Genomic DNA, 11,731 nt, shown 5'->3' with positions numbered 1-11,731 from the left:
ATCAACCCTGGTCTCGTTAAGTGCACTGTTGTATTCGTTAAGTCTAAAATTTTGCTATTAATTTATGGGACGTTTACATTATGCTTTGGATATAAAGAAAGATATTTCCAATACTACGTTCACACCATGCACGAATTCTTCTTGTTTGGTGAAATCAACATGTGAAATTAATATGGCTCTCTGTTTTTATGAATTTTATATCTGATATATTTGTTTTGTATAAATTTGTTATTTTAATATTCTTTATGTGTATCATTCACTCTTCCTCAAGTATTCGATAATTATAAGTTTTTCCATCACTAAGAGAGAAGGCTCTCAGTTAAGAATGAAATGTCAAATTTTTTTGTACCTTTAAGTTGTTAGAAAGTAGAAATGTAGGTCAGTACGTTTTATGCGATTAAAGAGCAATCACCACAAACCCTCATCGAGTTTTCTTTTTTTACCATACATAAATCTGGCGACCGTGACAGGACCAGGAGAGTTTGTTCTGGTCAAAAGAAATTAGCATTTATTATCGTCGAGACGAATTATTTCATCATTGAGAATTTTGTCATCGAAAGGTCATACATTAGTTGCTGAAAGTCACACACACAATCAATCTAAAGTCATCGAGAAATTTGCATTGATCACCCCCCCCACTCATCATATACCTTCGTCGGAGATTTGAGGTTCGAGTTATTTGTGCATTATTGCTAGCCTCCCCCACCATTTCGTCAATCATCACGACCAGTTTCAAAACATAATCATCGTCACCTACCATCTCTTCATGCCCTTCGTCATCGTTATCCATCAAGCAACAACGGAGTAAGAAAAGTGTAAAGCACAGTAAGTCTACAAAGAAAACAACAACAACGTGGACAGTCGCATTGGTATGTTGTAAGTACACTTTTTGATTTTATCAAATCTACCAATATACAAACATACACATCATCGTTTACCGTTGGATTGGAATAAATTTTTCGTTTTCTTTAACATCATTTCACCGAGAGTACAACTTTGCCTCTCTTTCGAAACCTAAACCAATTCTCTTAATCTCTTACCCCAACAATCGTCGTTCACTCATTGTATTGGGTTATTTATCTATTGTGAATGAGTGTTTTTGCTATCAAAGCTAGAGTTGGAGAAACATTTGTTGATCTATTTTGAACAAAAAACAAACTACTTTGATTAAAGTTTAAAAGCCACTGCCACGATGGGAAACGATGATACAACGAACGCAGAATTAACGGCGTTGAAGTCACAGCGCTCAACTATGAAAAGAAATATTACTAATGTCAAAACAAAAATTGAAAAGGACGGTGATGTTGTAGATGAAACGATTCTTGAATGTCGGTTACAGATTCTTGAGTCATATTTCAAGCAGATTTGTCATATCCAATCACAAATCGAAAAATTAAATTCTTCCGATTCGGCCAGATCTGAAATAGAGGAATTATTTATTTCAGCAAAAGCGGCCATTCTAAAGCGATTAAATACAAATCGTCGGTCAAGTAACTTAGACCAAAGCTTGCTTAATGTCACCCAGAACCATACAGCTCATCAGTCTCGTCTGCCTCAGCTTAAATTACCAAAGTTTGATGGCAAATATTCCGAATTTTCAAGATTTATAAGCACATTTGATAAACTTGTTCATGAAGATTCGTCGGTACCTGTGATTGATAAATTTAATTACCTACTCAATTGCTTAAGTGGACAAGCCTTGGCGGTCATAGAACCATTTCCCGTTACGGAAGGAAACTATGAACGCGCCATTAATCGATTTGTGATGTCCGTAATGAAGATCACATTATTTTATTTATTTACATTTTCCTTTTTTGTTTTGCCCATTCTTTGAGTTAAGTTTGCGACACGTTACGCACACTAATTGAATGAGTAACATTCACAATAACACACTCGAATTTCATACCCAGTACGAAAACGTACCGCACGGGAACAAGATTGGTCCTAACGGACTGGAATATGGTAAGGGTACCTTTAGTGAAATCTTGAACAAACCCATCTTTCACTTGGTTTCACGTTGCGGAAAAAGACACATCAGCCCCTGGAAAAAAAATTAGAAAAAAAAGTGAAGTATATATTTGAACTGATAGTGTGTTTTGTGGGTGATAATACTTAAGGAAATTAATAAAGGATTGGTGAAGTAAAAAAGGCAACTCATAATCATCTACAGTTTGGGAACTATTAGAGCGTAGACATAACCCGGTTCGACTCAGTGGTGGTGATGCTAGCTGTACTCACCACGTGTTTGAGACAGCACAGACACAGGGGGTATGAATTCTTATGGTTGGCGAATTCAATAGTGGAGAGAGTTAAATATCCGGAGAAGGGAAAACAAACAAAGAAAAGAAGAAAAAGAAAAACATTTGTCCGCAGAAATTGGAAAAATTCCAGGTAAAGATGTCGTTGTCCATTTTTGTAATTGTCCCAACGTGTTAATTAACAAAATATAAAATATTTGACCTGAGTACCTTTGATATAACAATTTCTGTTGGAATATCGAAGGTGCTCAACAAATTTCTCTGAAAATCCACAAAAATTCTGAAAATTAATATGTAAAACATGTAAAATACAGAAAAAAAAGAAATTCACATGATATACAAAAAGAATCAACTACACTCCGAAAAATATACTTACCTGTCTGAAAAATATACTTACCAATAAATACTACAAAAAATTTGAAAATTCAAATATAAAACAAAAATATGCGAATACATTAAAAAAAAATCATATCAAAAAAAAAAATGTGAGATGATTTAAAACAAAACTAGAAAACTACAAACCGTATAACTACATTGTAAAAAAAAATATACAAATTACCAAATTCAACCAAAAACCAATAAAGCTACTATATGAATAATTTCTAAAACTACTAGTATATAAATAAAACGATTTGTTATAAGTGTAACAATTTTTAAATTATTGGATTAAAAATATCTAAAAATTTGTTAAAAAAATAAGATATTTAACTTTATAAAATTTAACATAAAAAGTTTGCTTAAAATCTTTACTGAACCCGTATATAAAAAAAAAACTGCAGAAAATTTGTTAAAATATTTAACTATTAATCTTTAATATTTCAATTTTGTTAAAAAAAAAATATAAATTTTATTTTTTTGAAATTATTATTTAATCTGAATATCATAAATATAACATAAATGTAATTATAAAAATTTAAAACATTTTCTAACGTCATATTCTAATTTAAAATTTATTAAATTAATTCTAAAAAAAATTATATAGGAATTTAAACATATATATATATATATACAAAAATTATAAAACAATAAAAATAAACTATATCTTAGAATGTAAATGTTTAAGAAAAAGAATCAAAATGTGTTAGAAATCATTTAAAAAAGGCTGAAATGTAACGGTCGTTAGGATACGATAGATGTACATTTGGGATATTTCTAAATTTTAATTGGCACAAGAAATATCACGGATGACAGAAATGTCATATGGGGAGGGCTTGCCAAGGAGACACAACATCTTTGTCTCACTTTGGAAATCCAATACATTTGAATTTTTAAACTCTTCAAGAAAATAAAACCTGGCATGAAAAAGCATAACCGTCAATAGCCACATCCCATCCCTGAACTAACTGGTTGAGAGAATCACCCATACCATTTCACTCATTGAGAGAAAATACCGAAAAAAACATCAGAGCTGTATATGCTTAATTGCTATTTAACACCCTTTGCATACTCCCAGCTCTGGTTCAGAAAAACATACTGGTACATTAAATATTTTAAATGTAAAACCCTAAAAAGCGGAAAGAACCACCCCATCCGGCGAGCTAGGCCGCAGCATAACACCACTACGTACCAGGTTCGCTTTAATAAGGGGGTTGTTACATTTTGGCGCCCAGCAACGTGGAGCAGTTGAGATGTTTATAGGTCCAGAAGCTGAGCCTTATTAACAAATATAGAGCTCAAACGAAAAAGTGGAAAACGATACTTACAAAAAAAATCTCCATAGACATTTTAACTCTAGCATACATCCAATTCAGTTTTCTCTTTCATCCAATAGTCCAAGCCTAACATGCGAATTTATTACGAATGTTGGATGTCACGGAAGGAACTTTAGCTCCATGCCGATTCGCAACAATATTCTGATAAAATCAAGTGTTCAGCCCAACTTCCTAATTAATATCGATTGCTTAAGGGATAATGAAGGCATAGTTTATTAAGGCTATAGAGCCAGATATAACTATTTGTTTCATTTTCTAAAGGCAAACTGATTATGATTTGGAATTTAGATTCAATTAATTAGTTTATATTTTTTTTAATGCTTTTTCAAACCTGTGTTTATTAAACCAATGACCTTTAATTAAACCACCAAGATTTAAAATTCAATCGAATTTTTTTGTTCGTTTATTGAAAAAACAAATATTTAAAATTTACAAACAATCAAATTTTTTTTATATATTATAATTCTATCTTAAAATTAGAATTAAATTGAATATTTAAAAAAAAGTATATTTAATTGAAGATTGTTTTTGGATTTCCATAATTCTCGTCTCCGACCAGACCAGTTACCAAATTTCAGCCTTGCATGAAAATAATAGTATCTGAAAAGAAAAAAAGATATTTATGTGTATTACTATATGTTTAGTTATTGTCTTACTAACAAAGATAAATTATACAAAAAAATATAACAAAAATAGTAGCTATATATATTTAACAAAAATTTAGTTTGTATATATGAATTTTGAAAATTTACAGAATTACAGATAACTTAAAAAAAAAATATATATATACATACATATATTTTTTCTAATCATTTACAATAATTTTTTTTATCGACCTCTTTATTTTGGATTTTACCAATTTCTACCTTTTTTACAACTTGTTCTCATACTTGTTTAATAAAATTTAATTGGAACAAAGACAGAGAAACATAGGAATTGAATTCGTCATGCCAGGTAGACAAGGACCTAATATACCATCGAGATCCTCTAGCAGAATAGCTGCAAGAAATAATAACCTAAACCCAAACGCAGCAACTTTTCGACCCAATTCCAGTAATTTGAGTTCGAACGCGAACGAGAATACTAATATCAATAATTCGGGACATAGAAATTCATCTGGCGCAGGATCTATAGCGGATAGAACAGTTGTAGATAGAGGTAATATACCACCTCTAATGTCAGTACGCCCTCAAAACGGTTTAGGCCCACAAACAACTTCCTCACCTGAATCTTTACATTCAATAACAACTCCTGAGTATAGTAGCATCACGGCTAGATCAATCAGGAGAGAATTTTCAAGAATGTCGAATCAAGACACAAGACTTCCAACTGTAAACGAAAATGTAAATTCAGAAGCTGCTGTGAACGCAGATGGAATAAGTTTGAGGAATTATGTGAGTGCATCAGTGGAAGCTGCACAGGCTGACATGATGCGTATGTTAGAAGACAGACTCGCAGTTATGATACCACAGGCTATTAGGGATTCTATTGATTCTCAGGGAAATCTTTCATTCGATAACTATAATCATAGACAAAATATATCGGCATATGGCCGGATGAATAACCGCCAACCCCAAGAACAACAATTGCCCAATTTCCATTCATCATTGCATGATACACCAAACCAAACATTGCCTCAAATACATCCTTCTTTTCCTCGACAACAACAACCGCAATCAATTCATAATGTACAAAACATACCACCACAATATTCGCCTTTTGCACCTAAGCCAATTACTCCTTTGCAATTGCAAAAGTGGGGGTTAAAATTTGACGGCTCATCTAAATCAGTGAGCGTCGAAGATTTCGTCTTCCGAGCTGAGTCTTTACGACTCGATTACAATTGTCCTTGGGACACTTTTGTTAAAGGATTTCACCATCTCTTGACTGGGAGAGCCCATGATTGGATTTGGCAATTTCGCCAACAAAATCCTGTTTGTCAATGGGATCACCTTAAGTACCATTTTATTAAAAAGTTCAGGAATTTCGAAAGCGATTTCGAAATCCAAAGACGAATCATGGAGAGACGACAAATGCCCTCGGAGACAGCGGATATGTATATATCGGAAATTGTCAAATTAAGAAACCAACTTCGAATTCCTATTCATGAACATGAATTAGTTCGTATCATGAAGGATAATTTAAAAGAGGGACTTGTTCAATTAATATTCCCAAAAGATATAGAGACAATCGACGGCCTTCTTGAAGAATGTAAGAGAGCAGAAAAGAATATTTTGAAAAGAATCTCTTACAGAAGACAAGATCAAAATTATAGACGTGTGAATGAATTGGACATTGGTGAAAACGAAACTTTAGAAGTGACCCAAGATGTGGAGGCTTTATATCAAGATGCTGGACTAGCTAGACAACTTGTCTGCTGGAATTGCAAAAGAAATGGCCACACATTTATAGATTGCGCTGAAGAAAAACGGAATATTTTCTGTTACAGATGTGGGTTCGATGGGACCACATCGCCTAAATGCCCACGATGTATGGGAAACCCGAATCGGAACATGGCAAGAACTGGGCAGACATGTTCAAAATCCGAATAGACCCAGTAACTCACATGCGGAATCTAAATGGAAACTTTATTCATGAAAATAACTGTAATATTGACGAAAACGAGAATTTTGAATATTGTGATGGAAATGAAATTTCGTCAAATTCACAAAATATTCCCAATCATACCTACACGGAATCGACAGACATTTTTCAAAATGGATCTTTTTCGGACTCTAGTAAAGAAATTGAAAGTTCCTCCATTGGGAGAAATAATGACAACTCTTTGTTAGAAACAAATTCGAAATCTACACAAATTCTTCAACATGGAGTGAAACCGAATACAGGTAGTAAGATTTACCCTATAATTCCCTACGAAGTACGATTACAAAACTATATCGAGAAGAGAAACAAGATATTTCAGGATTTTATACCGAGAATGACTAAGAGGGTATCAAAGGCAAGAGAAAGGTACAAGAAACGGAAAAGTGAGAGGAAACAGATAGAATCGACTTGTTTATCTAACGAAAGGGATATTAGACCTTACATGGACATAAAACTAAATGGTGTTAAATTTCATGGCTTAATGGATAGCGGAGCGGCAGTAAGTTGCTTAGGCAGAAATTGTCTAGAGAATATAGAAGCCATGAATGTGCCAATAGTAGATTTTAAATCTACCATCAATACTGCTGGTGGCAATCCTTTACAAATCATTGGAAAAGTTAAATTATTAGTTCAATGTGGCGATAAGAATGAGGAAATGATTTTCTATTTGGTCCCACATTTAAAACAAAGCTTAATAATAGGCTATGATTTATGGCAAAAGTTAGGAATAAAGATAATAATGGATAACAGCTCCATTTGTGAGATTGAGTCTCCCGAACGGAACAACAACATGCATGAACTGACTCATGAACAAGAAAGGATTTTGGAGAAGGTTAAACTCTCATTCCGATGCTACTCGAAATTTGGTCTTGGCAAAACTAACTTGGAAAAACACTCCATAGACGTTGGAAACGCAACTCCAAAGAAAATGAGATATTTTCCAGTTAGTCCAGCCGTACAAAAACTCTTATATGAAGAATTGGATCGAATGATCGAATTAGATGTGATCGAGGTAGCAAAGAATGCGGAATGGAATAATAGAGTGACATTAGTGATTAAACCCAATAAAAATCGTTTATGTTTGGACGCGAGGGAGTTAAACAAAGTAACTCGAAAGGATGCATATCCTTTACCAAACATAGATGGTTTATTGGCTAGACTTGGTGACACATTTTACATTTCCGCCATAGATCTGAAGGACGCATTTTGGCAGATTCCTCTGGAGGAATCAAGTCGGCCGTTGACAGCGTTCACAGTCCAAGGCAGGCCACATTACCAATTTAAGGTAATGCCCTTTGGACTGTGCAACGCTGCGCAACGAATGTGTCGACTTATGGATAAAGTGATTCCTTCAGAGTTGAGAGACCGTGTGTTTGTGTACCTAGACGATCTATTGGTTGTGTCACCGAACTTCCAGGTACACATGGAAATGTTAAATGTTGTAGGGAATAAGTTGACAGCCGCAGGTTTGACCATTAACATGGAAAAATCGAAATTTTGTTATCGCGAATTGAAATACCTTGGCTATATTGTCGGAGCAGGTAAATTGAAACCTGATCCTTCAAAAGTAGAGGCCATAACAAACATAAAACCACCGAGGAACCAGAAAGACGTAAGAAAGTTTTTAGGGACTGTAGGATGGTATAGACGATTCATCCATGAATTCTCTACCCTCACAGCACCTCTCACGGACACTTTGAAAAAATCGCCTAAATTTATATTGACACCTGAGGCCTTGGATTCATTTGAAAAATTGAAAATTTGTTTAGTTTCGAGTCCTGTTCTAACGAGCCCAGATTTTGAGCGACCATTCTATATTCAGTGCGATGCTTCAAACGTTGGTGTTGGTGCAGTGCTTTTTCAAAAAGACGATAACGATGGTGAGCATCCCATCGAATTTTTTTCGAAGAAATTAAACACTGCCCAACGTAACTACTCAACAACTGAAAAGGAATGTTTAGCCGTTATTTTGGCAATTGAACGTTTTAGACAGTATGTAGAACTTATGGACTTTACTGTCATCACCGACCATTCAAGTCTCCAATGGCTGATGAGACAAAGCGATCTCAATGGTCGACTTGCCAGATGGAGCTTGAAATTGCAAGGTTACAAATTTTCGATTGAACACAGGAAAGGAACCAAGAATATAGTCCCGGATATGTTGTCTCGCTTGAGCATAGATGAACTTTTAGTGGATAATAATGGCATAATCGATTTCGAATCGGAGGCTTTTAAAAGTGAGGATTATCTATCTCTTATGGATACTATTGAACAAAACCAAAACCGGCTACCAGACTTAAAAGTCTGTGACGGAGTTGTGTATAAAAGAGTTCGATTTAATCGAGATGATGTTGAATCAGAAGGCAGTTGTTGGCGTATTTGGCCTCCACAGGGATTGACCGAGGGGATAATTGTGAAATCACACGATGAGAATACTATTCACAGTGGTATGGTGAAAACATTGGAAAATGTTAGGCAATATTTTTATTGGCCATCAATGGTCACCCAAATAAGGGACTTTATAAATAAATGTGATGTTTGCAAGGAAGTGAAACATCCAAAACAGACGCTAAGACCTCCTATGGGTAATGAATTTGTCACACAAAGACCATTTCAAAAAATCTATATTGATTTTTTAGGACCTTACCCACGGACGAAATCTGGTAAAGCCTTTCTTTTTATAGTGTTGGATCACAAGACCAAATTTGTTTTATTAAAGGCTATGAACAAAGCGATAACAAAATCTGTAAATAAATTCCTGGTAGAAGAAGTTTTCCATAAATTCGGAGTACCTGAATTCATACACTCCGACAATGGAAAACAATTCTTATCGGATTCATTTCAAGATCTGTTGAGAATGTTTGGCATACGACATATTCGTTCACCAATTCACTCCCCCCAGGCAAATGCAAGCGAGCGAGTGAATCAAACGATTTTAAGCAGCATTAGGTGTTACCTGAAAACAGATCATTCCAAATGGGATGAAAATATTTCGAAAATAGAGTGTTCCTTACGATCTACCATACACTCGTCCACAGGTACATCACCCTATTTTGCCTTTACAGGATATCAGATGATAACACATGCTGATGCCTATAAGATCTTAAGGAAATTGAATGCTCTGGAGGATGGTGAAACAATGGTTTTACCTAAAGCAGACCAAATGCAAATCTTGCATAAAAAGATTAAAGGAAAATTACACGAGGCATATGAGCGAAATGTCAGGTCTTACAACAAGAGAAGCCGCTTTACGACATTTCATGAAGGGCAAGAAGTTTTTAGAAAAAATTTCGTGCAAAGCAATTTCTCAAAGGGGATAAATGCAAAATTATGTAGACCTTGGCTGAAGTGCCGAATTCGAAAAGCAATTGGAAATTGCCAATACGAAGTGGAAACACTAAAAGGTCAATATATCGGGGTCATGCACGCACAGCATTTAAGAGTATAAAACAAAGGATACATATGACTTGCTAATAATAATTCTTACCGACAAAATCTATATGATCGGCATTCAAGGCTTCGGTGTAAAATTTATATTTTGGCATTCAATGTTCAAGGAAATATATCCATTAAAATCGTTTTTGTTTTGTTGACGCAGCACCTATGGAAAAGAGAAAACGACTTTAGTACAATTTAGATATTTTTTCGTAAACCTGAAAAAAAGAAAAAGAATGAATTAGTATTTACCAAAATTAATATGAAATTCATAAAGAGGAAAACTTATCTTAGCTGAATTGTAGGAGGAAAGCATTGTCTCTTATTTCCGACATTAAGCATACATTGTTGTAATCGAGTCATCGGATAATGTCCAACATCGCTTCAGAAAGTTCGTAACATATGCCATAGACATTCCAACAATCATTCTCGCATGTCTTTATACATTTACAATTTTGCAAAATCCACCAATTCACACAAGCCACACGAAAATAGTACCTAAATTAGGAGAAACACATATCATTAAAGGAAACGAACGTGATATACCTGGATATAGGAAAATAATTAGAAATTGCTATATCTAAATGATTTCTCAAAAAAATACTTATCTTTTTTTGCAGTGTAAATAGTTTCCAATTTTAAATCAGGTACATAAATAAAACCTATAGCCATAGTCCACATACACATTTGCCAATCCAAACCAAATTCTTTGTAATATTAGTTGGGCCACAATAATTAGGTATATATTGTCTATAGCCACACACAAGAACGCAACAGGTAGAACAATTCACACTTGGAACAAACAAAACAACCCGTTTTATCCATGATAATTACCCATGGACACTGGAAAGACATCAATTGCTGAATGTTCACCAACAAGAAAATTCCTTGTACCTGTATAAAAATAAAGTGACATTTATGAGAATTGGTCAAGGCAATAACATTCACTACATTGAACAGTCTAATACCGTATAAACAAAAACCACAAAATTTCTCTACATAACGTACCTTTGTAACCACTCCAATATTTAAAAGGCATAATTACATCACAGACGACAACACAAACTATTATTTTTCATCTATCTTTCCTCTCTGGCACTTAAACAAAATCATGTCTATTTTGTCCACACGCACATTCACCCCAGTGGTTCAAATATAATGGGGCAATTTGCTTATATATTCTTACATTCTTTGGAATGTATTATGGCCGGCTATTCACAAGAGCACAACGTCTATGGAACAATTGGGATAACAAGATTGGTTTCATTGACCGCAGACATCATAAAATTGTTTTTATAGAAACACTTCTATCATAGGAAATTCCATTCCATATACCTGTGTAGAAAGAGAAATACAAAATTTATGAAAATTGTCAAGACGAGTTATTGATATTTCTTACCTGTATAACAATGTAAACAGACACGGAACGCTTACAGAAATACACATATGATAAGACACATGGGTAATCTTTATGATTTCACTTTATTTTATTTTATATTCCCAACACTTTTAGCTACACTGATTTCGCAAAAAGTGATGGCTTTGTGATGTCCGTAATGAAGATCACATTATTTTATTTATTTACATTTTCCTTTTTTGTTTTGCCCATTCTTTGAGTTAAGTTTGCGACACGTTACGCACACTAATTGAATGAGTAACATTCACAATAACACACTCGAATTTCATACCCAGTACGAAAACGTACCGCACGGGAACAAGATT

At 34.2% G+C, this 11,731-nt stretch overlaps 1 long non-coding RNA gene across 1 annotated transcript; it reads right to left on the bottom strand.

Moving 5' to 3' along the window:
- Window positions 1-4,343: 4,343 nt before the first annotated feature.
- LOC142238614 (uncharacterized) lies at window positions 4,344-11,636 on the bottom strand. Its single transcript, XR_012722773.1, has 4 exons — window positions 11,409-11,636; window positions 11,018-11,344; window positions 10,062-10,903; window positions 4,344-4,570 (listed from the first exon to the last, which is right to left on the bottom strand). It is a non-coding gene; the product is annotated as an uncharacterized LOC142238614 (long non-coding RNA).
- Between the last annotated feature and the right edge of the window lie 95 nt (window positions 11,637-11,731).

Source organism: Haematobia irritans, chromosome 5 (assembly GCF_050003625.1).
Source record: "Haematobia irritans isolate KBUSLIRL chromosome 5, ASM5000362v1, whole genome shotgun sequence".
Classification (NCBI taxonomy): domain Eukaryota; kingdom Metazoa; phylum Arthropoda; class Insecta; order Diptera; family Muscidae; genus Haematobia; species Haematobia irritans.
This window is presented reverse-complemented; position numbering and strand designations above follow the sequence as displayed.